General features: G+C 39.7%; 1 protein-coding gene across 2 annotated transcripts in view; it reads right to left on the bottom strand.

Annotated features, from left to right (window-relative positions):
- Slc25a13 (solute carrier family 25 member 13) overlaps positions 1 to 6,547 on the bottom strand; it is a 198,168-nt gene that overhangs the window by 47,596 nt on the left and 144,025 nt on the right. The window lies entirely within an intron of this gene.

The raw sequence follows: 6,547 nt of genomic DNA, 5'->3' as shown, positions 1-6,547 counted from the left end.
TTTTTTTTTTTTTTTTTTTGCTATTCATTGGCTTTTTTAAGCCTCTCTTTTTTTTTTTATGATTCCTTCATGGTTTTGACATGATAATTTCATGTGAACCATTCGATAAAATCTTTTCTACCAAAAACATAAGCCATAATAAATAAACTATACCAAATGCCCCATGTTGCAATATTTTCTTTAGATGGCTCTTAAATTTTTAAATATATTTGGAGTTTGTTTATTTGCCATTTTTAGAAATGAAGTCAAATAAAATAAATCAGGACTATTTAAAAAATTGGTTCTTCTTCTGAGTACTCACGGATTACTTTCTTTTGAAATACCCTGGATATGTTGTTATGTGGGTATGGTTCCTGCTACTCCTTAAAGTCCATCAACTCCTGTACCTGGCTTCCCTGAAGGAAATGCCTCTTCACTGCTCACTTGAGTTTGAAAGAACAGTCATGAGTTACGAAGTGACCACCCTTCCTCGGCAATTCCTTAATTGTCTACCTTACCAATGCCTTCTCCTTGAACATTTATTCATTCAACAGGGATGTCACACATGGTAATAGGACAGAAGTGTAACACTGAGATATGGGCCATCTCTTAGCATTTATGTCTCAGTGCCATCTGTATCTTATTCCAGGTCCTTCCTAGGGATGCTGTTGGTTATCATTCCACTGCTAAAAAGTAAGATCTTCTGTTGGTGAGTCAATGACTGTATGTGACAAAGACAGCAGGTTATACACAATACCTGATACAATCACTAAGCCATCAAGTCAATAATAATTGATAAGCAGAGCATAAATAGGAATTAAGAAAATTTGTAATATGACGTATATTTTGGGGAAGGGAAGATATACCAAAAATTTCTTCCCAGGAATATTCTGAATAACAACAATAGTAGAAATGTAAAATAATGTAAACAAGTATTTTCATTACACTATAAATAGATGATGTCAGAGCATTAAAAATAAAAAAATAAATAAAAATAAATTATTTCTGGAACATCACCTTGGTTGCTTGGCATATCACACGGAGTGACTTCATACAAGTTCAACTTACTGACCAAGTCTCACATCATCCTAGAATTTATAAGTAGAATATGTGCAGAGACTTGCACAGTGAAAGAAAAATTCTGCCTTACGAAAATTATACTGTGAGGCCATGTCTCCACAGGAAACCCTGGAAAGAGAGAGCGATCACAGGAGTGGGACGTACATCCACTTCAGGCAATCTGTTTTACCAGCCTGGACCGCCAGAGCCTACGTGTTCATTACACGAGGGAATTTTCTTCCTACTTTGATATAATTGGGTTTGAAATCTCAAAGAATTTCAAGCTCAATCATAAGGAATATGGCTTTGGGTATATTTTATGATAGAAGTACTCATACTATTATTCAGGGCAAACTTACAGAATTCAGAGCTAAAAACAAAACAGTACAAGAAGGGTTGGAAGAAGTGGTGGAAACAAATGGAATCATTAAGCATAGCCCTTTGCGTATGGGTTAAATCATAACACAAAGTTCCTATTGGCCTTTCACTCAAAAGATCTGCCTATCCAATTTTCTCTTTTGATAATTAAATGAAAAAATAAAACACAACCTAGTAACTTGATCTGATTAGCTGGGACCAGGGCAGGGGATGAGAAAATGTCATTCTACAGAGAGGCCAGTAGCTAGGAATTCAACACCAGGAAGAGGGGGGAAATGGGCCAGCAGAGTAAGAAGATGTGTGGGGAGATATAAAACCACTATGAGAGACGAAGAGTCAAGAGGAGAGAGGAGCTAGTGATCAGAGCTGCATCAATTCTCAAGAGACTTCAGTTTCATTTCATGACACCCACAAAGTAAACCTTTATTTATTATTACTGCTTTATTGAGTTTCTGACCTGTAACCATGAGCAATCAGCACCAGAGCTCAGCACAGACATGAGGGTGGCTATGAAGTAGCCACAAGGTACAGGGCGAGCAAGGTGCTACCAAGTCCTCAGTGGTGGGAAGCCTCTTTGCTGTTTTACCTATTACATTTCTCAACTTCTGCATCTGGGCTGGCCTCATCAGCTTTCTGAGCAACAGAGTGCAGTGGAAAGACAGGCTGTAGTAAGACCAGCAGCTGCTGCTCAGGACTCTTTAAGATGCTCTTTTTCAGACTCAAACTGCCAAGATTTGCAAAGGTCATGCTCCACAAAGCAGCTATCTCAGGTGCTCTGGAAGATAGGCAGCCACAAGGGTGGCTATCTTGAATATGCAAGTCAGAGGAGGCTGAACACAATTCCAGATCCAGCTGCCATCTTCCTATAACCAGGGAACCTTCCAGCTGAGCCCAGTCAACCCAGAGAATATGAGAGAAGATAGCAAGGAAGTGTTTGAAGCCACCAGGTTTAAGACGATATCTGCCACAGAAAATTAGGGCACGTCTCCTCCTCAGTGATGCAGAAACACTAAAATCACTCCCATTACCAGGCAAGTCCCAGGAGTAGGACTGCCGTACAGCATTGGCTAAGACAAAATAAAGATGATATTAACAGAAGGATGAAACTAAATGCTCGAGAAAGGGTAAATAAGCAGACTCACACAGATTAGGAGCTGGGAGTGTGGCTCAGATATAGAGAATTTGCCTACAACAGGGTTTAATCCCCAGCATTCCCTCCTCAAAAGAAAGATCAGAGACCGTAAGACTGGGTAGGGTAGCTGAGGCCTTTAATAAGCCACATCCAAACTCCAATAAACTTCTGTTGCCCCTCAGGGAATTGCATATTTTTTCTTCATCCAAAAAACCCAACTAAAACATTTATTTTCATAAAATCCAAAACACATGTATCAGAAGTTAAAAGGCAAGACGCTGGAAGAGGAGGAAGACCAGCACCTGAGCAATGTTTTAGTTATCTCACTTACGCTGTCTTAGTTCTCCTCACCATAGCCAGCAGAGCTAAGTGTGGGGGCTTCACGATGGCCATCACGCCTTGGCCACTTCCTCTGCTTCAAGAGCAGAGTGTGTTTTCTTTGTCACTAAACCTGGCTAAGTAATGAACACAGTGTGGTTACATCGATCCCCTGTACCTTCAAAAGGTGGGCTCAGAGGTCTAGCTTCTTATTTGTACACCACGTACTGAAGTCTTTGGGATATACCAATGAATAAAGAGTTCTGTCCCAGTGAACCTTGTCTTTTGGAATGAGGGAGAGAGAAAAGAAACAGAAATCATGCTAAATATGTAAATTCTAGAGAGTTCTTAAAAGTGGTTAAGAGGGGTGCACAGGGAAAGGGTGGGAAGGAGACAAGAAAGGAGGTAGGGCTGACAAGGAAGCTAGGAAAAGTGAAACAAAGAAGCTTTAAAAATTCGCAGTTTACTTAGAATAAGGTATTAGTTTCAGCTGTAAGACTGAAAAAAGGACTGTAGAGTAGGAAAGAAGCCTAAAGACACCAAAAGCTCAGGCAAATGAATGCACGGCTCCAAACGTTAAGTAGACCCACATAACAAGCCTATAATCTGCATCACCTGTGACAGACACGTGCAGGATATGCTACCTTAGAGCATTTCGAAGTGATGCTTCCGTTTACTTCTCTTTTCTGACTAGCAAAGCACAAGAGTGGCACTGATGAGAACAATGCGAAAGCTTTGCCTGGGAGTCACAAGCTGTTCCTATGCACCAGGTTTGACCAAAGGTTTCAAATGCAAAGTTACATTGCCTAGGGACACACTCGTGTATTGCAAAGCAGAAAGACGCCCATTTCAGGATAGGGTCATTTCTTGGGGCTGACGGTGGAAAAAGCAACTGTGACAGGTACACCAGGACTTCCAGCTGCATTTACCAAGTTTGCCATTGTAAGCCGGCTGATAGGTACACTAGTGACTATATCTTTAGTTTTAAAATTTTCAAAATAAACATTAACCACGACTGAATAATATGAAAATATAAAAACCAATTAAAAAACGTACCCTAAGAGTGACCTCTGATACACGGTTGTGCAAACAGGTATAAAAATATGCATAAGGGAATCCCCATAATAGTGAAAACACAGGTAGATGACTGTATCAGGGTCCTATGAATTTGCCAGGGGGAAAAATTAAGATTTTTATCATTTTTACCAATGATTTACCAATCATTTTACCAATGATTTCTCCCACCTGAAATAAACTCATAAATTAAGGTACATTCACACATACATAGACATGTGTGTATCACGAAAAACACTATGGAATCAAGGAGCTCAAGAGCATGTTCACTTGTTTTTCCAAAAATTATTATGAAACACTATTATTTTTCTACTGGCATATAAATGTTTTTTACTAAATATAAGCTTTTTAAGACAGAAGCTCATACTTTGTTGACATATGTTTTCTGATGAATGTTAGATTTATTTTCATAACAGACAACTTAATCATCACATTTATATTCCTTCCTTAAAATCAGTCATGGCACCACTTGTCTCTCCTTATCTGGTCCCATTTAAGAAGAAGGGATGAGAGGCTAAACATTCAAGATTCCTCAGGATTTTAGCCTACTTTTCCATTAGACATACAGTGTGGCATTACAGTGTTTCTTTTTTTAAGGTAGTGGCAACAAGGCAGTAACAACATAATCAGTATTCTAGTTTTAAGGCCTTTGGGAACCTCACTGAGAATGGGTAGTGGGCACAGGACTGCTCTCCTCTGCCACAAGTCCTGAATACCTCAATCACATCCTCTTCCAGTGGCTGAGCTTTTGACCCAAGAAGGGGAGGATGCAAGGAAACAGAGGAATGGAGATATAGATCTGTCTATTTAGATACAGATCTATATATATTGTTTTTAATGCAGGAAAGCCTGAGGGTCTAGGTATCTGACAGAAACTCCTGCTACTGGTCTAATTTAGAATGCAGAAAATCAGCTCTTGAAGAAAATGCAAACCACCAATAATTCTGTCAGACTTTGTGTTTGTAAACCCCAGTTTCAACATCTAGTTTAGTCTTGAATTGTGCCGGATATATCACTACTATTAAATGTGAATCCTTTTATGGATTTTATGCTCAGAAAACTGAAGCCATATTTTTGGAAGGACTCTAAACTTAATGTCAATATGAAAAATGAGTTTAAAAATAAAGTCAGACTCACCCTTTTCTGTGTATCTATGAAACAAGAATATTTTTTAATCTCTTCAGTTACAGATATGATTATCAAACATAACACATTTTATTCCTTTTAATTTGCCAATGATTGCCATCTTCCAAATGCACTATCACTTTCATTTTTCTAAAGTAGAATAAAACACACTGTTTGAATAAGCACTATGAGGTTATGGAGATGAAGATCTCCCTACATATTTCCTGTTTTCGTAGAAAACAGATTATAAAACAGAAAAGCCTTGTTCTCAGAAAAGAACTGCTTTGGTTACATGTGCAAACCAGCCATGTGTACTAACTCCTACTAATAATGAAGCAAGGTGAACTCCCTAGGGACTTACAGTCAACACCTAGTAATGCTTGGCTGAACTAAGGCAGGAACTGCTCATGTGACACAGCCTCACAAAGCCCTTTATATTCCCAACTGGAGAGACCAGGAGGTTGGAACCCACATTTTTCTAAAGTGCACACAGGGTGGAATTAGAGAAGAACTTTGCCAAAGCCTGCAAAGAGAGATGGTGCCACTTTAACACACACGTACTCACACCCTGGCATACACACACACACAGACACACAGAATGAAGCTGGAGTCATCCATCCTACTGGGAGATCTGAGACATCTAGGTTGTTTGCGTCCTACAAAACTGCTTACACTGACTTCCTAAAGCAGTGATGGGGGATGGGGACAGGAGACCTGAAATGCCTCGGACCGCTGTCTCCCCACCTTGGAGATGAAGGGTGGCAAACTTCATTTCACAGATATTTTAAGTAGCTGTAAAGCCCAAGTGGCTCCAACATTAAGCCTGTGTTTAGATCAGCTTTGAAAAAGGGCTATTCCTCTTTACAATGACTAGGCGCCACTTCTGATGCCAACTTTTGCTCTGTGTTGGAAATGGGCAACCACACCCACCAAAACAAGACCACCTACAGATGGCACACTGCATGCCACAACTGATCTCCTTGGCACCGAGATGCATGTGCAGGCAAAAAGCTTTTGTTAAAAGAAAAGACACTTTCAGGCACCACACCATGATGATTGCCAAAATCACAAATTAATTTTACATTTTAAATTCTTACAGAGATCTATGATCATGTCTTCACAGAAGGTTTAAAATCTAAGGACAATCAAACAAATGAAACCTACCTCCATCTGACCTGAAATACCTTGCTCTCTTGGAGGACTGGGCTGGATATGCAGCAGCCCAGGAAAACATCTATTTCAAAATCAGACAATTCAGCTACTCACAAGGAAAACTAGAGTTCTCTGAAGTGAAGTCTGTTTATGGGGAAGAGCAGTTTCTGCAATGCTTGCTATTCTACACCGTTTTTATTGAGGACATTAAAGGCTCCCTTTTTTTCCATCCTGCATGCTCCTAAAGTTATAGAACCTGGCCATCTCCAACAGGTCAGTGATCAAACAGAGTCAGGTAGTGGCCAAATTCCATACATCTCTTAAGACCTA

The sequence above is a fragment of the Fukomys damarensis genome, unplaced genomic scaffold, assembly GCF_012274545.1.
Source record: "Fukomys damarensis isolate Sample0158 unplaced genomic scaffold, DMR_v1.0_HiC HiC_scaffold_4, whole genome shotgun sequence".
NCBI lineage: Eukaryota > Metazoa > Chordata > Mammalia > Rodentia > Bathyergidae > Fukomys > Fukomys damarensis.
The sequence above is the reverse complement of the archived record's forward strand: the minus strand, read 5'-3'. Positions and strand labels throughout refer to the sequence as shown.